This window comes from Arvicanthis niloticus, chromosome 3 (genome assembly GCF_011762505.2).
Source record: "Arvicanthis niloticus isolate mArvNil1 chromosome 3, mArvNil1.pat.X, whole genome shotgun sequence".
Taxonomy (NCBI): Eukaryota; Metazoa; Chordata; class Mammalia; order Rodentia; family Muridae; genus Arvicanthis; species Arvicanthis niloticus.
The window spans coordinates 21982782-22008112 of record NC_047660.1 but is presented as its reverse complement, the minus strand read 5'-3'; the positions used below and the strand labels follow the sequence as shown (position 1 = coordinate 22008112).

The 25331-nt window shown below is 40.0% G+C and overlaps 1 non-coding gene and 1 pseudogene across 1 annotated transcript; both read right to left on the bottom strand.

The window, feature by feature from the left end:
- Positions 1 to 17751: 17751 nt before the first annotated feature.
- Positions 17752 to 22444, bottom strand: LOC117705162 (large ribosomal subunit protein uL1 pseudogene; annotated as a pseudogene).
- A 761-nt stretch (positions 22445 to 23205) lies between these two features.
- Positions 23206 to 23334, bottom strand: LOC117706433 (small nucleolar RNA SNORA17). Its single transcript, XR_004606537.1, has one exon. It is a non-coding gene; the product is annotated as a small nucleolar RNA SNORA17 (small nucleolar RNA).
- Between the last annotated feature and the right edge of the window lie 1997 nt (positions 23335 to 25331).

Below are 25331 nucleotides of genomic sequence, written 5' to 3'. Positions count from 1 at the left end.
TCCTTCCCCTAACTCCTCCATAGGGGTCCCAGACGTCAGACCAATGATTGTCTGAAAGTATCTGCATCTGTCTCAGGCAGCTGCTGGTAGAGCCTCTCAGAGGACAGCCATGCTAGGCTCCAGTCTACAAGCACAACATGGCATCAGTAATAGGGTCAGAGTTTTTTGTCTGTGCATGGATGGATCCCAAGTTGGGTCAGTCACTGGATGGCCTTTTCTTCAGTCTCTGCTCCATTTTTGTCCCTGCATTTTCTTTGGACAGGAACAATTTTGGGTCAAAAAATGAAAGCAGGTGGGTGGCCATGTCTATCTACTGGAGGTCGTCTCTTGAGGTTCCATCTTCCCACTGGTGGTCATTTTGGTTACCATTTTTTATGTTTAAAAGAGGCATTTGTCTTAAGAAACCATGGATACAAAATATTTATAATTAGATAGACTTAAACTTTGAAAATATTACTAAATTAACAATCCGTAGCTTTGAGGCTTAGAACATTATTAATTTGGTAACATTTAGTAAATATCAAAACTCATTATTCTCCAAAGTCATGTCTAATAATAGCAAAATTTTGTTCTGACAAAATGTAAACGGAAATATATACGGGTATAAATTTTTAACAGGATGGCTATTAACTCAGATGGTGTACTCTGTCTCTCAGTTCTTCAATTCCATCTCTGTTATCAGAGGTTTCAGTTTAGCAGGTCCCTATGGCTTCAGAAATGAAGGCAGAGAAAGACAAGTTGCTCAGACCCCTGAGGTTTTAGTAAGCCTCCCTGCAGATTCTGAGGAACTCTTCAGTCTGAGAGCCCCTGTCTTATTTAATCTCAGCTCAGTAGGTCTTCTGTAAAATCCAAAGATTCCTGGTGCCTCTGGAGTGGCAAGAACTCATTTCCTGTTACCAACTTTCAAAAGAAATGTTGCTGCTTCACTTTTCTAGAATTCTCAGTAATCAATATAAATCATGTCTCTCATTAGTAGGTCATCTGTCTCCTGTATCAATAATTGGAGTCCCTTGAAAATAGAAGGAAGAGAATGAGAAGGGGCAGGTAAATTCTCCAGTGTGTGAGTGCCTTACTGTCTAGCCTGTACTCAGCTTTCCAGACTCAGGTCTCTAATCAGATCCCTGAGAAACACTCTCCTTCCTTGGGACAGCCATGGGACACTAGATCTCCACTTTTATACTACCCTAATAATACTGCTTCAATGTGCTTCTTTACCATTTAGAATTGAGTTTTCCTTTCACTGGCGTGAGGCATGGGGTTGTTGAGATTTCACCTGTGGTGCTTTAGTGCAACAGAGTGTGTGGTTTGGACTCATTCTCAATACATGCCAGAAACAGGAATGTGTCAGTTATAGAGACAATTTAATTTGAAAAGTGTGTAAGAGCAAAGAAAAGGCCTATGGGTGATATAATAAACCCAAATGTTTTATCTGTACTCTTTATTTATTTACAGTTGGCTTCCGATGGCAGTTTATGAAACCACTCATTTTTCCATTCTTCTTGTTTATCTTTTTAATATTAATCATGAGGCATCCCTTTGATGTTGCTTCATAGTGATATAGCGGTCAATATTCTTCTTGATGTTGGAAAAAATGGTTGAAATATGAGTATGATCATAATTATATTTCTTGGTCCCTTATTTGATAATAAAAGTCAGGCATGGTGGTATGTACCTTACATCTCAGCATTCAAGGAACAAAGACAGATAGATCTCTGTGAGTTTGAAGTCAGCTTGGTCTACATAGTGAGTTTCAGGCTAGCCAGGCATGCATAGAGAGACCTTTAAAAAAACAGATTTAATTACTTTTCTAAGGTGGACATAGCTATATAAAAGAATGAATCATTCTAAGAAATCGAGGAAATTCATCAGTTTGGGAGCTTCTATTAGGTCTTGTACACTAGAGTAGAAACCCATCTTTAGGTTATTTGCTGTAATTCTCTTATCAACATTTGGGATAGGCATAGTCACCTACAAAGGTATAACCAGTGCCAGTGAATAAAAATTATCTAGGAAATTACAGTTGCTGAACATTTGCATTAAAATTTGAAAGCAGACATTCACTACCAAATTCTTGTGACCTGACCCATTAAAATCCTGCACTAACTTTATTTGAAATGGTTAGAGCAGCCCATGCAAAGTGATATAAACAGTATATGTGTGTGTAAGAATGACCTTGACTGCTGTTCCTCAGGTGACACGTCTCTTACTGGTCTGGAATTTACCAAATAGGCTAATATCAGTGGTCAGCAAGTTTCAGGGCTCTGTTTTTCTCTGTCTCCCCTCACCTCACCTGGCCTTTTTAAATTTGGGGCTTGGTGAGTGAGCTACAAATATCATGCCTGTCTCCCTACTCCCCTTACCAGTCTTTTAACTTGTCAGCACTTGCACCTGCTGCAGGAAAGATTTTTGCATAACTCATATATTTGGTTTCACAACATTTTGAGTATTCCAACACATTTTTAAATAGCAGACACCACATTACATCCAGTAATCATCCCAAGTCCTTGAGACCAAGAATGTCTAAATATTAAATAGCAACTATTACAATATTTTTGCCAACTTTCTAAGTTATACCAATACAGCGAGGCATCATTATTTCATATATACAGTAATTTGTATTAATATATGTGATTTCTCTACATATGAAAATTTAGTTTATGCACCATCATCTGTTTTCATTTCCTTTCATCATTGATTTTAATTTCTGAGGTGAACCTCACTCTAAGCTGGTCTAGTTTCTACTCCTACAACTAGAGAAGGTGGTTTGGTTTCCTTAGCCTTGATCATTTCCTTTACTGAAACAACCTATGTCTGTGTCTATGTATATCTAAACACCATTTTCTTCCTAGGGCCATGTGGACACACTACTGTGCATTGTGTAAACATTGGTGAGAGGAAGATGATGAAACCTGGTAGTAATCTCACTTTGTAAAGTATAAAAGTGAAAGGAGGTATTGACCAGGCAGGCAAGCAGTGATACCCAAAAGCTTATTGTCTGAAGAACATGTTAAAACTTAGTATGTTTTAACTAAGGTGCAGGAAGTTCTACACACATGATAGGTGATTTCTATCTTTGAAGTCTAATGGGATTACAGTCTACTGGTGACGTAGAGCAAGATCCTTGCCAAAAGCATGGAAATAGAGATATAACTCATCCTTGTGAAAATTTGCTTGCTAATACTTAATTTTCTTTCAGCTCAAGAGTTAACAGACAATGTTAAGGATAGTGTCTTAGATCTATAAAGGGACTGAAATGCAAGCAGTATAGCCAAGAGACAAATGATCATGAAAATTGGGATGCAAATCCAGCTCTGATGGCAAGAACAATGGATGAATGCTGGAACTGAAGGATCAAACTAACCACTATCAAATTTGCAATCTATTAAACACTTACTGAGTCATATTTGTATATAAGAAGTTATCCTAGACAAAATAAATATATTATTGTTCTTTTGAGCAAGGAAGAAGGATGGCTTCCAAAACTTAAGTTGAACACTATTACCCGATATTATTCAACAAAAGTAGTTGAATGAACATTTGTATTTCTATCTTACAAAGCCTCAGATCACATGGACCATGACATTGTAAAGGACCAAGAAAACTACATCTTCCTATGTCTGCTTTTTGGAGAATAGTTTTTGCTGTGAAGAAATTGGCACCAAGATGCCTCCCGGGGTTATGCACTAGTGTGTCATTCGTGTGAGTTATAGTCATAGATTTGTATGAATAAATGCAGCTTAAAAAGAATGGAGGACAATGAGCATACTGTAGAAATGAAGTAAGACTTAATCCATTAGTTAACTGGTTTTGATATCTAGCTTCTTGTGTATTTCTTTCCTGGATTAATCTAATTCCCACATTAATAAGTAGCCACTAACATTGAAGAAGCAGGTGTAGACGTGAGGGTCTCTGTGGTGACGGAACTGAAGGAACAACAGGAGAAAGGAGAGCAATCAGTCTGTTTCTCCAGAGTATTTTTATAATAATGTTTTAAAAGTACTCATTTCACCATTCTTCCCTTTTCTTTACTCCCTCCAACCCTTTCTTGTACCTCCTTTCTTTCAATTCATGACATCCTTTTGGTTTCATTGTTGTTACAATATATATATTCCTTAGAATGACTATATATTCATGTATATTATGTAACAACTATATATATATATATATATATATATATATATATATATATATATATATATATTCTAAAGAGATAAATACAACGTGATCCATGCACTCTAATATAAATGGTGTTTGGAATCATTTATCACATTTCTCATTCTCCTTTGAACTAACACTGCTTGGGCCTCAGCATCATGGAATTAAGAGAATGAAGGATTTAGTGGGAAATAACAACAACTGGTCCCCATTTAGGGAAACACATGCAACAACTAATCTGAGTTTGTAGAATCAGCCGGTCTAGACTAGGAGCTGATGGAGACAAATTGAGATTAAAAAAATGTCAATAGATGCAGCCTCTATAGGATGGGGCATGGAAACTAGGTAAGGAAGAGACTCACTCAATATAGCAGAATTCTCAGTGGCACATTGTAACTCAAAAAAAGAGAAAACACTAGTTCATTAGTTATTTTGGTCCTATTCGCTCCTTTAATCTATGCAGATTTGATTTTAAAGAATGCTGTGTTGATTGATTGAGCATGTATTTTTAGAACATACTTCTCTCCAATGCTTACTTCACCACTTTGACACCAGATTTGAGATGGAGAAAGCAGATGCCCTACAGAACTGAAGTTAAAGGAAAACTGAATCATAGTGTTATTTCTTAAGCTGTAAGTCGGTATTCCTTTTTAGAATACTTATCTAGGTTTCTTCAGTTTTTAGAGATTCTGGGGGCCAACAGGATCTCATGTCACCTTGATCTTGCTCATCTCCATCGGCTTTGCATAATGTTTCCTTCCTTTGCATAATGTTAACCACAGCTTCCAAACAGGTAAGCCACCTTCCCATTAAGGCCTTTGGTGTTTCTTTTGCTCATAAAGTATGTCCTTCAAAGTACTTCCCACCATTTGCATTTTTACTTCACCAAGATCTTTCTCGGAGAGGAGGAACTCTGCTGTTTTGGTCACTTTAATTTTCTCAGCATTTATAATTATGCCTGGAAAATAAAAGGTATTCCACAAATTCCTACTGAATATTTGCATGGTTACCAAGGCCTGAGATACATCTGTCTACCAAGACTTGCCAAGGGCAAACGGAGCTCCCTGCCATTTGGTGTTTTTTAGTATCTAACAAGTCTGAGTCTGTTTTTGCTCCGGAGTGTGTCTGGAGCAATTGAGATCATTAAAGGAAGGAGAAACAAAGTTGCATGCTGCATAATTTTTATGTTACCCATTCAACTTTATTTCTCCTCCTCCCCCTCCCCCCTGCAAACTGGGGAATGTATGCACTTCCCAATTTTTATTTTATTTTTTATTGGATATTTTATTTACATTTCAGATGTTGTACCTTACCCCATTTTCCCAGCCCCTGTCCCCAGGAACTCACTATCCCATACCCCCTCTTCCTGCTATGAGGATGTGCCCCTACTTACACCCCCAACTCCCACCTCCCCACACTCAAATTCCCTTACACTCGGTGTCCAGTCTTCACGGGACCAAGGATCTCCTTACACACCTATGCTTACAAGGCCATCCTCCCCTACATATACAGCTGTAGTCATGGGTCCCTCCCAATGTGCTCCCAGGCTTGTGGTTTAGACCCTGGGGAACTCTGGTTGGTTAGTATTGTTGCTCTCCTCATGGGGCCACAAACCCTTTCAGCTCCTTCAACCTCTTCTCTCTAACTCCTCCACTGGGATCCCCTTCATCAGATCAATGGTTAACTGTGAGCATCCACCTCTGAATATGTCAGACTCTGGCAGACCTCTAAGGAGACAGCTATATTAGGCTCCTGTCAGCATGCACTTCCTGACACCCACATCAGTGTCTGCCTTTGGTGACTGCACATGGGATGGATACCCAGGTGGAATAGTCTCCTGGTGGCCACTGCTCCAGTCTCTGCTCAACACTTTGTCTCCTTGTTTGCTCTAATGAATATTTTGTTACTCCTTCTAAGAAGGACCAAAGCAACCACACTTGGTTTTCCTTCTTCATGAGCTTTATGTGGTCTGTGAGTTGAATCTTAGGTATTTCAAGCTTCTGGGCTAATATCTAATTATCAGTGAGTGAATACCATGTGTATTCTTTTGTGACTGGGTTACCTCACTCAGGATGATATTTTCTAGTTCCATCCATTTACCTAAGAATTTCTCAAATTCATTGTTTTTAATAGCTGAGTAATACTCCATTGTATAAATGTACCACGGCCTGGGCTATACAGAGAAACCCTGTCTCAAAAAAACAAAGAAAAAACAAAAACAAAAGAAGAGATATTAAAAAAAATGATTGTTGCTTTCTGTTATTTTTGTTATTAGTGGTGGAATTATGTTTGTGTAGCTATCTTCTTTTGGGGTTGTTGGAAGATACTTCCTTGCTTTTTCTAGGTTGTAGTTTCCCTCCTTGTATTGGAGTTTTCCATCAATTATCCTCTAAAGTGCCTGATTTGTCAGAAGATATTGTGTAAATTTGGTTTTGTCATGGAATATCTTGGTTTCTCCATCTATAGTAATTGAGAGTTTTGCTGGGTATAGTAGTCTGGGCTGGCATTTGTGTTTTCTTAGTGTCTGTATGATATCAGTTCAGGATTTTCTGGCTTTTATGGTCTCTGGTGAGAAGTCTGGTATAATTCTGATAGGTCTGCCTTTATATGTTACTTTGCCTTTTTCCGTTACTGCTTTTAGTATTTTTTTCTTCATTTTGTTCATTTGATGTTTTGATTATTGTGTGACAGGAGGAATTTCTTTTCTGGTATAGTCTATTTGGAGTTCTGTAGGCTTCTTGCATGTTCATGGACATTTCTTTCTTTACATTAGGGAAGTTTTCCTCTATAATTTTGTTGAGGATATTTACTGGCCCTTTAATTTGGGAATCTTCACTCTCATCTATACCTATTATCCTTAGGTTTGGTCTTCTCATTGTGTCCTAAATGTTTTGGCTTAGGAGCTTTTTGCATTTTGCATTTTCTTTGACAGTTGTGTCAATGTTTTCTATGGTATCTTCTGCACATGAGATTCTCTCTTCTATCTCTTGTATTCTGTTGGTGATGTTTGCATCTATGATTCCTATCCCTTTCCTAGGTTTTCTATGTCCAGGGTAGTCTCCCTTTGAAATTTCTTTATTCTTTCTACTTCCTTTTTTAGATCCTGGATGGTTTTGTTTAATTCCTTCACCTGTTTGGTTGTGTTTTCTTGTAATTCTTTAAGGGATTTTTGTGTGTCTTCTTTAAGGGCTTCTACCTGTTTACCTGTGTTCTCTTTAAGGCATTATTTCTTTACTTCTTTAAGGGAGTTATTTATGTCCTTCTTAAAGTTCTCTATCATAATCATGAGAAGGGATTTTAATTCTGAATCCTGCTTTTCGGGTGTGATGGGGTGTCCAGGGCTTGCTATGGTGGGAGAACTGGGTTCTGATGATGCCAAGTAACCTTGGTTTCTGTTGCTCATGTTCTTGCACTTGCCTCTTGCCATCTGGTTAACTCTAGTGCTACCTGTACTCACTGTCTCTGACTGGAGCCTGTTTTTCCAGTTATCTTGCTTGTGTCAGAACTCCTCAGGGTCCAGATATCTCTGTGATCCTATGATCCTGAACTCCTGGGTGGAAGAACTCCTGTGACCCAAGTCACCTCTGGGATCCTGAAATCCTGCTGCTCTGAGTGCAGTGGTTCCTCTAGGATAGCTCAGGATATGGTGTCTTCATGGGGGTAGACTAGCTAGGTGTTCACTGCTCTGAGTGTAGTGGCTCCTCTAGAATGGCTCAGGATATGGTGTCTTCATGGCAGTAGACCAGCTAGGTGTCTGCCCCAGCCAAAAAGATCAAGCCAGGCATGGAAGGGAAGTGATATTCCGGAGGAACGAGGTTTGGGTGGCTGATGGGTCCTGAGAACCCCAGGCTCCCAGTTGTACCTCTGGGGTGTAGGGTAGTGGGAGGGGATTCTTACCTGTTGCTTTGAGTGCAATGGCTCCTCTAGAATGTCTCAGGATATGTTGCCTTCATGGGAGCAGACCAGCTAGGTGTCTGCCCCAGCCAAAATGACCAAGTGAGGGGCCTCAACTTTATTTCTAACATTGTTAGATCATAAACTTATTGAAATTGCTTTACCCCAGACCATAATAGAAACTAGGCAAAAGCTGGCCATGTATAGATATTCAATGTCATTTATCAACAAATGGCTGATTTTCTATTGGAATGCCATAGCACATGGTTGAAAGAATTTTAAAATTAATTGTCCATATTGACTTCTGTACAACACAATTTAAATTCTTATTAATTATAAAAGGAAGTATTGTGTTATTTCTGAAATTAAAAAAATCTTAACATTATTCTGAAACAGAAAACACCATGATTTTCATTTATATAATTGAAATGACCTATCACAGGTTTATGAAGATGAAAAGAGTTAACACATGCCATGCTCTTAAAACTACTGGGTGAGGTAAGAGTTCTGAGCAGCCATTGCTATCAACAGTACCAGAACGGAATTTTATCTTCCCTTTCTTTCTCTCAGTCACACACACACACACACACACACACACACACACACACACACTCACACACATTATTTATTATTATTATTATTATTAAATTAAAAAATTTTTTCTTTGATACATTATATCCCAACCACAGTTTGCTCTCCACTCACTCCTCTCCTCTCTTCTCCTCTCCTCTCCTCCCCTTCCCTCCCCTCTCCTCCCCTCCCCTCTCCTCTTCTCCCCTTCCCTCCCCTCCCCTCTCTTCTCATTTCCTCCTCTCCTCCCCTCTCCTCTTCTCTCCTCCCCTCTCCTCCTCTCTTCTCCTCCCCTCCCCTTTCCTCTCCTCTCCTTTCCTCCCCTTTCCTCTCCTCTCCTTTCCTCCCCTCCCCTCCCCTCTTCCCCTCTCCTCTCCTCTCCTCTCCTCTCCTCTCCTCTCCTCTCCTCTCCTCTCCTCTCCTCTCCTCTCCTCTCCTCTCCTCTCCTCTCCTCTCCTCTCCTTCCCTCCCCTGCCCTCCCCTTCTCCCCTCCCTTCCCCTCCCCTCTCCTCTCCTCTTCTCCCCTCCCCTCTCCTCTTCTCCCCTCCCCTCTCCTCTCCTTTCCTCCCCTCCCCTTCTCCCCTCCCCTCCCCTCTCCTCCCCTCTCCTCTCCTCTTCTACTCTCCTCTCCTCCCCTCCCCTTTCCTCTCCTCTCCTTTCCTCCCCTCCTCTCCCCTCTTCCCCTCTCCTTCCCTCTCCTCACCTCTCCTCTCCTCCTCTCCTCTCCTCCTCTCCCCTCTCCTCCTCTCCTCCCCTCTCCTCTCTTCTTCTCCCCTCCCCTCTCCTCTCCTTTCCTCCCCTCCCCTCCTCCCCTCTCCTCCCCTCTCCTCTCCTTCTATCCTCCCCTCCCCTCTCCTTCCCTCCCCTCCCCTCTTCTCTCCTCTCCTACTCCCCTCCCCTCCTCTCCTACTCCCCTCCCCTCCCTTCCCCTCCCCTCCCCTCCCCTCCCCTCCCCTCTCCTCTCCTCTCCTCTCCTCTCCTCTCCTCTCCTCTCCTCTCCTCTCCTCTCCTCTCCTCTTCTTTCTTCTTCTCTCCTTTATATCCACTCCCATTCCATTTCCAGAAAAAAATCAGGCCTCCCAAGGATACCAACTGAACATAGCATAACAAATTCAATAAGATTAGGCACAAATTCTCATATCTAGGCTGGGTAAATCCAGTAAGAGGAAAAGGGTCCTAAGAACAGGTAAAGGAGTCAGAGATACCCCTACTCACACCACTAGGAGTCCCACAGGAAGACCACACAATCACAGCACGTATTCAGAGGACCTTGTTCAGACCCACAAAGGCTCTGTGTTTGCCACTTCAATCTCTATGAGCCCCTAAGAGGCCTGCTTAGTTAATTCTGTGGACCATATTCTCCTGGTGCCCTTGACATCTCTGCCTCCTACAATTCTTCTTCTCTCTTGTTTTCTCTTAATCATTCTCCTTTTTCTCCATTGTCCTCTCAAATAAAAAGTGATGTTTTAGCAGCATGATCCCTATGATATATTTTTATGTACAAACAGGAAACATGATATAAATCTGTCAGATAAATAAATTATTGCATTGAAATACATTTTTTATTTGTTTGCAGAACATGAAACAGAAACTTTTTCATGCTTTGGAAAGTTGCTGGTTGGTACTCTACTTGGCATAGAGAGTGAAGGACGGTAAAGCAGCTTTGGCCAAGGAATATGAGCCTTAGGATATGACAGTGCTGGACTTCAGTCCTGCTTACTAACTATACTTGTATAGAGTGGCTTTTTTATTTCCAGTTCTCAGATTGACCCTCTATAAAATAGTTTATCTCAAGGATTGAGAAAGAACCACCTAAAACAAACAGCACCTAATTTATACTTTGTACTACCAACCATACCTGGCCAGTCACAGTAAGTGTTAGTTACTTCCCACAATACTGTGACAAATGCCTGATGAAAAGCAGTTTAACGGAAGAGGGACTTATTATTGCTTATAGTTTGAGAATAGCATTCAATCATGGCAGGAAAGTGTGAAAGGTACCGTGATGAGAGAGAGTAGACAGCTAGCTGAGCATAGTAAGTCCACAGTCAGGAAGCAGAAAGAAGTGAATATTGGTGCTCATCTCCCTCTTCCTCTTCCATTCCCTCTCCCTCCCCCATTCCTCTCTCTTTCTTTTCAGTCCATAATTCCAGCACATGAAATGGTGCTGCCTACAATTAGGATGGGGGTCTTTTCGCTTCAATTAACCTAATCTAGAAAATTCCTCAGAGACATGCTCCAGTCTTTTTAGATCTTGTTACTTTGACTATTAGTAAACCATCATTGTAGGTATTATTATCATTCAAGAATCCATAACTGTATCTTGTAGGAAGTATAAAAATTTAACAAATGTCACATGCAGTGCATTTCCCCTTTTAATGTGGTTCTTGGATTTAAGAACATTGACAATAAAACAGCAAAAACTATTTCACATTTCTTCTTCATTTTTCTAGTTCATCGTGCTTTACGTTAAGATTCCTGAAAGCCTATCTTGCATTATTTTGAGGAATTTGACTGGTTTGACTTGTAACCCACAAAGCAGATTTGGCATTAGTGAGAGACTGGCCTTGTCATATTAATTCCTAGCTGTGTCAGCGACTCTTCTTTACTTTGTCCATCCTTGTACTATACAAGCACTGAATGGCAGGCTGTAGATTCCAGAGTCTAGTCTCACTCTACACATGCCTGTTAGCAGTGGAATCACAGAGAGGGCTGGAGGCTATCGGTGGAGCAATTTCCTTCTACATAGCATGAACACAATAATCTAAGTGCTCTCGAAGGCCTGTTGTGAGATGAAAATGGGGTAATGCATGTATAAGTGATTTGTAAGCTGTCAAATGTTGTACAATTATGAGGTGATACATGAGTCATAAATCAACAACGATTTATTGATTAAAGCTGCAGTGAGCGACTAATTCCATCACTACCTGAGGCATTTAGCAAGTTATCTTTGGATAGTAATTTCACAATTGACACTGCCTGACTTAGAATACTTTTACAAATAATTATTTTGGGAAAATGATCTCTAAGATCCCCTTTATCTATCTATCTCAAGTCTTACATTTAGACTTTTTTGTTTTATTTATGATCTTTGGGGTTTCTTCTTATGTCAGAGTATCATTAAGGACAAACAGCCAGTTTGTGGTTTAGGTCTATATCTTACTTGAGAGTTCTGAGAGAGGACTTACTACTCGGGCCAGGGAAGAATGGAGAAAAACTACATTTTGATTCTTGTTTTGTTTTTTTCTTTTTTTCTCGAGACAGGGTTTCTCTGTGTAGCCCTGGCTGTCCCGGAACTCATTCTGTAGACCAGGCTGGCCTCGAACTCAGAAATTCACCTGCCTCTGTCTCCCAAGTGCTGGGATTAAAGACGTGCGCCACCACCACCAGGCTTACATTTTGATTCTTTATTAGACCTTTTAAAAGCCAATGTCAACTAAGTGATCTGTGGCAACCATCTGAGTCACAGTCACTTCAGAGAAATTAGACTGTCACAAAGTCTGCCTCCACAGTGACACACTTCCTCCAACAATCTACACCTACTCCAGCCAGGCCACACCTCCTAATAGTGTCACTGTCTATGACCAAACAGTCAAACCCATATGTCACCACAGATGAGGAGCTCAGGTAGCAGAGAACTCAGATGGAATGGAGTGAATTTGTTATCCACAAATTTTAAAACTATCATGGAGGAAATAAAAATGACCAAACTCTGGTACAACAAGACAGGAACCAAGGCAATTTTGAGTTGATAAGCATGGAGTAACTGATAACGTTTTAGGGCTGATGTCTCCTCCTCTTGTCTCCTTCCCTTCCCTCCCCTTTTGCTTCTCTTGCTCTGTCTTTTCTCTTTGATGTACATTGTCTTGAATACCATTCTTCCACACCCTCCTAGGTGTTGGGACAACAGATCTGCACCACCATACCTTGCTTTGCACATGTATTTTTATGTCCACTGACTTATCTCATTTATGAAGTTCCCTCTATAACTCTTTTTAAGAGTTAGTATATACTAACTTACATACTTGATCAATATTAAATAGAATTTCTTTTTATACTAGTTCTATAGAATTACATTCAACTATATGTGTAATTTTTATATGTTTTTCAAAATTTACTTTACATCCAATTACATCTTATCCCCCATCCTCTCCTTCCATTCCCTCCCTTTCATCTCCCCTCCCCGTAATCCTCCTGCCCCTCTTTATCACCAAAAGAAGGCAGGCCTTCCATGGATATCAACCTGCCTTGGCATATCAAGTTGCTCTAGGAATAGGTATGTCTTCACCTATTATGGTTGGGCAAGACAGTGCAGAAGTGGAAAAGAACTCCAAAAGCAGGCAACAAAGTAAGATACAGTCCCTGTTCCTGCTATTATAGGAGTCCCACATGAAGACCAAGCTACACTTTGTTACATATGTGCTGAGGGTCTATGACCATACCATGCATGTTATTTGTTTGGCAGTTTAATCTCTCTGGGACCTTATGGGCCCATAGTTGATTCTGTATCTTTTCTTGTGGTGTTCTTGACTCCTCTGACTCCTTCAACCCTCCTCCCCTGCCCCATCAATAAGATTCCCAATGCTCTGCCTAATGTTTGGTTGTGGGTTTCTGCATCTGTTTCCATCAGTTGCTGTGTAAAGCCTCTCAGATGACAGTTATGCTAGGTGGCTATTTGCAAGTATAACAGAATATCCTTAATAATGTCAGGGGTAGGCTGTCTCTCGTGGTGTGGATCTCAAGCTGGGCCTGTTATTGGTTGGACATTCCGGAAAATTCTTCTCCATCTTTATCCTTGTACTTCTTATAAGCAAGGACAAATTGTGTGTCTAGGTTTTGCGGCTAGGTTGGTGTCCCTGTTCCTCTATTAGAAGTCTTTTCTCATTACAAGAGATGGCTGTTTCAGATTCCATATTCTCCATTGCTAGGAGTCCTAGCTAGGGTTATCATCATAGATTCCTGGGAGTTTCCATTGTTCTACGTTTCTGGCTGGTCCCAGAGATGCCTTTCCCCCATTCTAGTTCTCTTTCCCCACCCTTACTCTCTGTTACCTTCCCTGACTTGATCCTCCTGCTTCCCTCTTCACCTTATCCCTTACCGAGTTCACTCCTTTCATGTGCCCCCAGTGTCTATTTTCTCTTCACAGTCAGATTTAAACAACCCCCATTGGGCCCTCATTATTACGTATTGTCTTTGGATCTGTGGATTGTAGCATGGCTATTCTGCACTTTATGGCTATTATCCACTTACAAGTGAGTTTATACCATGTTTGTCTTTCTGGATCTGGGTTACTTCACTCAGGATATTTTCTAGTCCCATTCATTTGCATGCGAATTTCATGATGTCATTCTTTGTATGTCCTGAGAACTATTCCATTGTGTAAATGTACCACTTATTTATCCATTTTTCAGATGAGGAACATCTCAGTCGTTTCTAGTTCCTGGCTATATGAACATCATTGAGCAAGAGTGTTTGCGGTACACTGGAACATCTTTTGGGTATATTCCCGGGACTGATATAGCTGGGACTTGTGGTAAAATTATTTGCAGTTTTCTGAGAAACTACCAAATTGATTTCCAATGTGGTTGTACAAGTTTGCAGTCTCACAAACAATGGAGTAGCCTACTTACTCCATAGTCTTGCCAAATGTCATGTTGCTTGAGTTTTAATCTTCATCATTCTGATAGTATAAGATAAAAATCTCAGAGTTTTTTCAATTTGCATTTTCTTGATGATTAAGGATGTTGAACATATCTTTAAGTGCTTCTCAGCCATTCGAATTCCTCTGTTGAGAATTCTCTGTGTAAATTTATATCCTGTTTTCAAATTGGGTTATTTCATTTATTGATATTTAAATTCTTGAGTTCTTTATGCATATATTTGATATCAGTCCTAGGTTATATGTAGGTTTAGTAAAGATCTTTTCCCATTTTTTAGGCTGCTGGTTTGTCCTTTTGATGGTGTCTTTCACTTTACAGAAACTTTTCAGCACAGTTATTAATTGTTGATCTTAGTGCCTAAGCTTTTGGTGTTCTGTTAAGAAAGTTGTTCCTGTGACAAGACATTCAAGGTTATTCCCCACTTTTCTTCTATCATATTTAGTGTATCTGTTTTTATTTTGAGGTCTTTGATCCACTTGAACTTGAGTTTTGTACAGAGTGATACATATGGCTCTGCTAGCATTCTTCTACATGTAGACATCCAGTTAGGTAGATATTTCCATCTTCTGATATTTTCTTCAACTTTGTTCTTTAGAGACTTGAAGTTCTTGCCACAAAGGTCTTTTTTTTTTTTTTTTTTTTTAACTTGGTTAGAGGTATACCAAGATATTTTATATTATTCGTGGCTATTGTGAAGGGTGTTGTTTCCCTTATTTCTTTCTCAGCCCATTTAACATTTGTATATAGGAGGGCTACTGATTTTTTTTTCTGATTAATTTTGTAACCAGTCACTTTGCTGAAGGTGTTTTTCGGCTGTGTGAGTTCTCTGGTAGAGGTTTTGGGTCACTTATATAACTATCATATCATCTCTGAATAACAATACTTTGACTTCTTTCTTTCCAATTTGTATCCTCTTGGTATCCTTTCATTGTCTTATTGCTCTAGCTAAAACTTCAAGCACTATGCTGAATAGATATGGAGAGCTTAAACAGCCTTGTTTTGTCCCTGATTTCAGTGGGATTGTTTTAAATATCTCTCCATTTATTTTGATGTTGGCTATCTGCTTGCTGAGTATTGCCTTTATTGTGTTTAGATATGTGCGTTATACCCCTGATATCCATAGACTTTTATCATGGAGGCATGTTGGATTTTGTCAAAGGTATTTTCAGCATCTAATGAGATGATCATGTGTTTCTTTTCTTACAGGTTGTTTATATGGCAGATTATATTGATGGCTTTTCATATGCTGAACCATTTCTGCATCTCCAGAATATATTTTCAACAAAATCATAAAAAATTTCCAAACCTAAAGAAAAAGATGCTTTAAACATATAAGAAGCATGAAGAACATCAACCATATTGGATCAGAAAAGAAAATCCTCCAACCACATGATAATCAAATCTCTAAATGTATAGAACAAAGAAAGAATATTAAAAGTTCCAAGGGAAAAAGGCCAAGGAATATATAAAGGAAGACCTATCAGAATTATGCCAATATTTTCAACAATGACCCCAAAAGTCAAAGGACCTGGGCAGTTGTTTTGCAGTCTCTAAGAGAATACATATGCCATCCCAGACTACTATATGAGGAAAAATTTTCAATCACCATAGAGGGAGAAACCAAGATATATTCTATGACAAAACCAAATTTAAATAATATCTACTCACAAATCCTGCCCTACAGAAGATAATAGAAGAAAAAAACTCCAACCCAAAGAATTTAACTACACTCAAGAAGACATAGGAAATAATTACACACCAGTAAAACTAAAAGAGAGGAATGACACACACGTAGACTACCAACAGCAACAACAACGTAACAGGAATTACAGATCATTTGTCATTAATATCTCTCAACATCAATGGACTCAATTCCCCAATAAAAGGACACAGGCAAATAGAATAGATGCAAAAATAGGATCTATCCCTCTGCTGCATACAAGAACTACATCTCAACAACAAGGATAGACATTACCTCAGAATAAAAGGCTAGAAAAAGATTTCCCAAGCAAACTTACACAAGAAAAAAGCTGGAATAGCCACACTAATATCTAATAAAATAGACTATCAGTTAAATTCATCAAAAGAGATGGGAAGGACACTCTATACTCAAAGGAAAAATTCACCAATTTGACATCTCAGTTCTGAATATATATGCCCCAAATGCAAGGACACCCACATCCATAAAAGAAATATTACTAAAGTTTAAATCACACATCAAACCCTATACCTTAATATTAGGAGACTTCAGCACCCCACTATAAACTATGGAAACAATGACTTTTGGAGTCATTGTTGAGAATATTGGCATAATTGTGATAGGTCTTCCTTTATATGTTCCTTGGCCTTTTTCCCTTGGAACTTTTAATATTCTTTCTTTGTTTTATACATTTAGAGATTTGATTATCATGTGGTTGGAGGATTTTCTTTTCTGATCCAATATGGTTGATGTTCTGCATGCTTCTTATATGTTTAAAGCATCTTTTTCTTTAGGTTTGGAAATTTTCTATGATTTTGTTGAAAATAGATTCTGGATCTTTAAGCTGGGAATTTTCTCCTTCTTCTACACCTATATTCTTAGATTTGGTGTTTTCATAGTAATCAGATTCTCTGGATGTTTTCTGTCAGGAACTTTCTGGATTTAGTATTTTCTTTGACCTATGTATTGATTTTTTTCTATTGTATCTTCTGTCTGAGATTCTCCCTTCATCTCTTATATTTTGTTAGTGGTTTTGAGTCTGTAGTTCTTCTCTTACCTGGGTTTTTCATCTCCAGGATTGTCTCAGATTGTGGTTTCTTTATTGTTTCTATTTCCATTTTCAGGTCTTAAACAGTCTTACTCATTTCCTACACCTGTTTGATTGTATTTCCCTGTATTTCTTTAAGGGATTTACTCAATTCCTCTTTAAAGGCCTCTGTCATCTTTATAAGATTGTATTTAAGGTCATTTTATTTTGCTTCTCTTGTGTTAGGATATCCAGGACTGGATGCAGTAGGATAGCTGATCTTTGGTGATTCCATATTGAGCTGCCTGTCATTGATTATGTTTTTAATGCTGGCCTTTAGGCATCTGGGTTTCGTAGTTATTATAGGCTTCGATTCTGATTTCTGAGTTTATATTTGTTGGATGGGTCTTTTGGAGTTTTTTTTTTTTCCACTTGTTTTTTTCTGTTTCCTCTCTATCTACTGACCTGAGTGGCCTGTGGGTCCAGTGATTAGCTAGTCTTCACATCTAGCAAGATGTCTCCTCTGTAATGTCACCTTTGTGGCCTGCAAAGTCTCTATGGATTTTGGTGCTAACCTTCCTTCTGGGGTCCCTAGTACCAGTGTGGCCTGGGGTACTTGTTGCCAGTGGGGCCTCCAGGAAAGCAGGTGGCATTGTGGAGTGTAATATTGAGCACATGGCATGTGTTTTATGGCTGTTGGGTGTGCTTTCAGGTGATTTGATGGGCAGGGGTTTGTGGGAAGGCGCTTACCTGGTGCCAGACAGGCCTCTGGGAAAGCAGAGTTGGGGACAGGAAAAAAAATCTAAATCAGATTCCTTTTTTTTCTTGGTAGCACTGAGGTTTATGGGAGCACCGTAATACAGCTGGGACTTACTCATGGTGCTCTTGATGTACAAAGCCTGGATATTTTGCCAGGTTTTCTTGATCAAGGACACCAAGATATTGATAGCCAGGTGGATGTTGTAAACCAGAGCATCATCAGTCATCTTTACGTGGCCGAGAGTAACAGCCAGACACACCACCTCCTTCATCTGGAACTTGATTGTAGATTTCATCTCATCTGTTGTAGCTCTCATGTTTCTATTGTGTGTCTGCAGGGAGTCGAACTTGCCTTCCTTGTTTGGTCCTAAGCCCATGCTTGGTCAGAGACTCAGAGGACAAAAAGGCATCCTATTTCTTGGCCAGCTTTTGGACCATCTTCTTGTTCTTATTAAGCTTCTTAACCTCCTCCATGTCCATGTGAGGGATCCCATGACCTTGGCTTTAGCACAGTGCTGCTGGTCCCCAGGACGCACACCCAGAACTTGGGGCAAGGGGTGGACTTAGGTTTACAGTGACAGAGAATTGTTTGTCCTTTGGAGGGTCATAGTTCCTCAGGGTGATCTACATCTCCACCGTTTCCAGGAACTTGTAACACTTGTGCTGGTTCCCGTGCAGGACTTCCTGCACTGCAGCGTACACTGTGTTTGTTGTGTGAGGCTTTGCTGCTAGTGGGCTGTTGCTACCACGGAAACTGGAAAAGCTAAATCAGATTTCGCTGGGGTGGGGGTGGTGAGGCAGGGGATGCATGAGGGCAGTACAAGGGAGCACCCTCTCAGAGGCAAAGGGGAGGGGAGGAAGTAGGGGTGAAGAACTCCGGAAGAGTGTATCACTAAGGGCAACATTTGGAACGTAAATAAATAAAATAAATAAATAATAAATAAAATAAAATAATTTAATAAAAAACGTAATTTCAGTGCAAAGAATCATATCCTAGTAGAAAAAAATATGTTCCATGAAAATACAAGTACATTCATTTATAAACATGAGAATTAGGTAACTAAGTGAGATGAACAACTTGAGGAATATGAAAAATATCGAATTACAAAATGAACTTCAATGTAACTATTACTCAGGTTCCAAAATTACTGGAGAATTTCCATTTAGTCTCTGACCTTCCCTTCCTATACCATATTACAGTTAAAATTCTACTAGGATATCTCTCTACTAGGATAGTTAAACAATCAAGAATTAGGAAAGAATCAATATTAATTAATATATATTTGTATTAATTATTTGAACATCTTATACATGGATATAATGCTTGAATTTAAAGCTCTTCTTCATATAACTTTTCCCATACCTATCACTCACTCATATTTTTTTCCCAACTTCATGACCCTTTTCTGTTTTTATAATCCAATGAATCCAATTTGTGTGACCCACATATGCATGGAGCATGATAGCATACTTCTGATGCAAAGAAGGGAAAAATTAGTAAGTACCTTTCATTATTAAACCTAATCACAAACAATCTGCACTTTCCAATAAAAAATGTGGATTGGCTTAATGAATAAGAAAAATTAAGGCCAACTCTTTGCTGTTTGCAAGAAGTCTATATTATTTGGAGAGGGGAGTGTGAACAAAAGAGGGTAGTGTGGACATGAATAAGCTCAAACTGCCTTATACACATGTATTTATTTCTCCTCCAGTCATTAGGGAAGTCTCCTTTCAATTTAAGATTATTACCTGGTATTAGCTTTTCTTTTCAATGTTTTCAGCAAATTTTAGATACTGTGCGTTAAAAAAGTCTCAAAGCTCCATATCCTTATAGGCAGAAGGTACTTATTTCCTTGATTTAGTGAAAAGCATTTTCTTGTATTTGTGCTATAGTTTGGTCAACCAATCCTCTCCCTGGATGTCTGCATTGTCTCCATGTTTTGCCATTATAAATAATGTCACAAGGAATAACTGCATACATTTGTCACTGTTTTTTTTTTTTTTTTTTTTTTTTTTGCTAGGATATTGTTCTCCTTTATAAAGTAAGAAAAATAAAAAGTCTCTCTAGATTTGTTTGGAGTAGAAAATGTGATAAGGTATCTGATATGTTTGGTGTTATGTCTGGCATATAATCATCTTGGCCGCAAGTAACTAATAATGTCAACATGAGACAATTTATTGCAGTGTCTTACGGAAAGACCACAGTGCTGTGGGTGCTCATGTGGGCTGGATACAGTAAATGAGAGTGAACGAGGTTAGGAAAAGTGATATTTTACCTAAGGTTAGTTAGAGTCCAAAAGGAGTTTTGGTTAATGGGAGCTTTTCTGAAGATCAGATTGTGAAAGAGAAGAATGATTTTAAGTGCAATAAGTAGAACTTGGGGCATAAAAGACACCAGCCAGGATGGTGATCTGATTTGGGAAGCAAGTGTTGGATCCTGAAAGGATTTTTCTGTTATTCCAGTGTCCAGTTTCGGAGAGTTGGCAAAGGACTTACAGCAAAGAGGGACTTGAACACAATTTAAAAAAGAATAAACAACTTTTGCTATGGTTTCCTCTGGCATAAGGCGAATTCAGGCAAGAAATAGGAGGAACCAACTATGACTCTGACTGAGCATTTTAAACACTGGTGGCCTAGCGTGTCCTCCATTTTATCAAAGAGGAAATAAGATGTAAAAAGCCACTTAAATTGCCTGAATCATAAGCCAATAAAGGAAGAGCAAAGATATTAATCCAGTTAAAAGTCTGTGTCTTTGACACTTTACATTTTCTCAGATTCAAATGTGTTAAATATCAAACTGGTGTGAGGCGCAATTTGAGGACATCACTGTGCATGAATAACTTGACCTGGTGTTGGTGGGAGTCAGGTTATATTACCCTCAAATGAGCCACTGGGGCATCGAGGAAATAGTAGAGACTGGAAGGCCATGCCCACCTTTCCCTGCCATCTCTCCTAAAGCAGGCCACGAAACTTATTCTAAAGTATCCTCCAAATACCTGAAAAACCCAGGGACATAAAGAACACAGAGGGATGCTGAAGAGAACCTCACTGAGTATGTCTCCTCAGGTCCCTGTGGTTTAGTTACCATTAGGCCATTCTCTCTGTGGTGGCCTTCTTCATCAGACCCACCACAAAAAACATGCCTGTTTCCTTCTCCCTTTAGGACCTCGGATATGTGAAGGCTCTAGTGTCACATAAAAAGGTACACACAGTCAGGTTGTCTTTTGCTAATCTGCCTTTTGATCTGGGGCCCCTCCTACAGATTCAGTGGCAGTTAATCTGTAGTTTGATCTAGGGTTCTTCCCCTAGACTCAGTGGCTCAGTGATATGCTAGAGGTACCAGGGATTTTCTAGTAGCTTTTAAAACAAGATTTTTTTTTTTTTAAAGATAAAAGCACTTAAAAGGAGAAGTCATAGTTTCCAGAGGGAAACTATTGCAGGCTTTAATTTTGACATATTTTTTCCAGTACATTTATTAATGACTTCCTGTTTTGTTTTAGTTGCATGAGAAGATAAAAGTGGTTTGACGTGTCTACATTCTATTCATAATCTAATAGACATGACAGGAAGTACAAACAGAGTTGACAAAAGCTGGTGGTAACCCACCACTGTTAGAGGAAGCCTTGCGATCCAGCTGTGGGTTGGAGAAAAATCTGTGGAGAGAGAAAAAAATGTTACTTCTATCTATCTACCTATCTATCCATCTATCCAAATGTTACTACTATTTACCTACCTATCTATCCATCCATCCATCCAAGTTTGTTCCATTTGTTTACTCTATGGGAAAAATCAGATTTAAATCAAATTTGTGGTACTCCTTTTTAAACAAAACAAAACAAAAAAAAACAAAACAAAACTTTCTATTGATTCTTCACGAATTTCACATCATGCACCCCAATCCCATTCATCTTTCCCTTCTCTCGTTCGGCCCTCCACTTTTACAGCCCCTCCCCTAACAGAAAAAAAAAAACTCATTGTGGAAGCTGCAGTGGATCACTGCGTTTCCCACAGTACACCCTTTCCTTCATTCTTCTTTGCTTGCAAATCTTCGTTGTGTTGAGTCATTGGTCTGGTACCAGGCATCTGGTTTCTGCTACACTGTCAATACTGGATCCTAACTGAGACTCCTCTTGGATATCCTGTTGTTGCCTTGTGTCATGGAAATCCTATATGATCTATAGGATCTGTAGGAACTGCCCCTTCATGTACTCCAGCGGTTCATCAGTGGGGTAAATGTTGGGTGGACCAATTCAAAGTCCTGAATCTGGGTTTGAGAGGTACTTGAGCTGGCTATCCCATTTGTTCTCCCACTCTCATGCCCTTGGGACCAGCTTACCAGAACTGCTCCCCTCGACACACACACACACCACCATGGCCAGCTCTACCCAGTTGCATAAGCGAGGTGCAGAGCCTGCTTTCCCCAAGTGCTGTAGCTTGTGAGAAGCATGATCAGCTTTCCTGCCTGCCATAGACGGTTAGAAAGGAGGGAGGGGAAGAAGGTATCTACCTCTCATCTGAACCACCACCCAGAAGACAAGAGGTAGGGCCAGATCTCCTGAGCACACTCTCTGGTTTTGCTGAACTGCAACCCCCACATCCAGGGACAGCTCTACTGATCTGTCCAGACAAGGTGCAGGGCCAGATCTTCAACACTTACGACCCCACAGCCAGTTCTCCCATGATGCACAGGTGAGGAGTGCGGCCAGTTCTTTACAGCTTGTAGACATTAACATGTCCCCGGGTGGCAATCCAGATGGGAAAACTGTATGGTTTTTGATAGAAACAGATCCCTGCTGCTAGAGGGTCATGGACCCAAACATGGCCCCTTATGGCAGCACAGGCCTGGATCCCGTTATGGTCCCAGGTGGCATCACAGGTTACTCACATCGGGCTGTTCCTCACTACCCTGGAGTCTCCAGTTCTACCTCTCTTCATTGTGCCCGCATCCTTCTGTTTCTCCTTCTCTTTCGTTTTATCACCACTTACTTGCTGTTCTTAGTGGTTCCCAGAGTCTCTGAATATCTGGGGTCATTTCAGAAGTGGTCTGAGGAATGCTATGCCCCATTCATGCATTGTAGAGACAATGAGGGCCATTTATGGAATTATCTGCCCTCAAGATTTACATGGCAAAAGACTGGTGGTCATCTCAGTCTAGCTCCTTGTGCAATCCCCATGGAACTGGTCTGGTGGTCATCTTAGGACCACTTCTCACTTCTTCTCATCTGTCCCCACCAGCCAGTGGCCCCTTGCAAGAGTTGTCTCTGCTAAGTTTTCCTTCCCCCCCAGGGACCTGTGGTCCAAGGTGGGGTTCTCCTAGACTCTGGCTTGCCACTTATCCTGGAAGCCTGTGCAAGCTTGCCTGGCACCAGAATAACTCCCCTTTCTGGGCCCCCTGGTGCCAGACTAGTGGTCTTCTCAGACCTGCTTTTTATTTTTCAGGGAATTTTAAGCTACTGGTCATTCAGATGTTCATAGGTCAGAATATTGAAGGTAGACAGAACCTCTCTCCTCTGCCACTTCTGGATACACATGTGACACAGCAGCCACACCTACCAGACTCTATGGGTAGGAGGTTTATGTTTTAAATAATTACTTTAAGACTCCTTAAAAATTCCTGTTGTAACCTTTAAGCTCAGTCAAATAATGAATGTGCTCAGTTTGGTTGAAATTGTATATAAAAGTCATACATTTTAAAATTTCACTATTCCAATAAAATTGCACTTGATGTGTTCTGACACTTGTCTGCAAAATAAAAGCTTCAACCAGTTTGAATTTGCAGGTGCGCTCTGAGGTAGTGTGGCTACTGGCTTGTGTTTTCTGAAAGGACCAAACAGCCTCTGGCCGGAGAACAAGTTTTTCTGCCTTCCGCTCTGCCAAGAACTGGGTGTTCTCAAGTTGTCCCATAGATCACTTAATTTCTTATTTAAATTGAAGGGCTAAATTAGTTGTAAAGTCTCCTCGGTTCATTACATTATTTGGATTTAATATCATTTTTGTGAAGCCCTTGTTAGTGGAGAAGACAGTGGCAGCATCTTCATTGTACCTTTATAGAAAACTTTACTGGATTAAAAAAAAATGGTAATGTTCTAATTTTAAAAGTCAGGTCATAGTGTCCTGATGCTAAATTTGGCTGAGGGCAGCCAATTTTTAAAAAGAGGAGAAAGACAATGAGACAAAGGGAGGAGGATAAAGAGAAAGGAGGAGGGGAGGAGGAATGATAATTATTTATTCCATACTGAGTATAGTCAGGAGCTTTAAGACTATCCCTCCAAGGACTTGACATGTAGCATTTGAGTCTTGAAGGTGGGGGACTGCTGATAAATTCTGTCAGAGACTACAGGTAGGGCAGTCTCCATCTAATGGGAAAGAGAACAAGGTCGTTCTAGAATACTGGTTCACAACCTGTGGGTAACGAGCCCTCCAGGGGTCGAATGACCCTTCCACAGGGGCCACTTAAGACCAGTGAAGAGCACAGATGTTTGCATTACAATTCAAAACAGTAACCAAATTACAATTATGAAGTAGCAACAAAAATAATTTTATGGTTAGAGGTCACCACAACACCAGGTACTGTATTAAAGGGTTATAGCATTAGGAAGGTTGAGAATCACTGTTCTAGAAGATTGACAACAAAGTCTTGAAAAGGAAGGGTGTGCTTTTATGCAGTCAGTGACTACCTGAAACAGAGCTCCAACACGGTGGCTGGAAAAACAGGACCAGTGGGAGGAGGCTGAACTTTTGGCTGACCACAGCGGAGATCAGAGAGTCCATGGTCAGCAGAAGTAACACACAAGTCTTGGAGAGCTACAGGTAGAATTCTGCATTTCTGTCCTCTTAAAAATGGCTCCCCAAAGCCAGCCAATGACATAGGGAAGATTGTACCAAACCCTTCTGTCTAAGACAAAGGATTGATGCCTCATGACTCCTTCTGAGGCCAGAGCTTGTGATGTTTCTCTAGGGAGTCTTGCCTGCTTGTTCTGATGCAGACTAGTGAAGGTGATGTAGCTGCAGTTTCCCGGGAAAGTAATAATATTATGTTCATATGTGAAGATATATTCATAATCTTATGAGTGACAATATTCTAGCACACTTTTTATACCAGAAATAACCTGAGTTGCAAAATGCTTTAACTTGATGGCTAACAAAAATTAAACTTGTTTCCCTGGTCTGGCTATTATCACACCTAACGTGAAACTTCTCTACTGAGAGAAGGGGACAGGAAAAGCTGTAAGATGCACATATGGTTTAATGTAAGAGGAAGACTCACAAACACACAGAGAAGGATTAGAAGGATTTTCTTAGAAGGATAAACCCCACAAATCTTGGTCGTTTAAGTATGATTATTTCATACCAACCACAGGCACAGATTTATTATCCATTATCAGAAACCATAATAAAATATGATGATACATGAAAATGGGGATGTAATCTGAGACATACAAACTACCTCACAACTAAACTAAATATCACAAAGACACCGAATGTTTCTCTATCCCTTCACTTCAATTGCACCTCTCTTTATTTATGTATAGACTGTCCAGCACTTGGGATGCTTTTTATGTAGTTC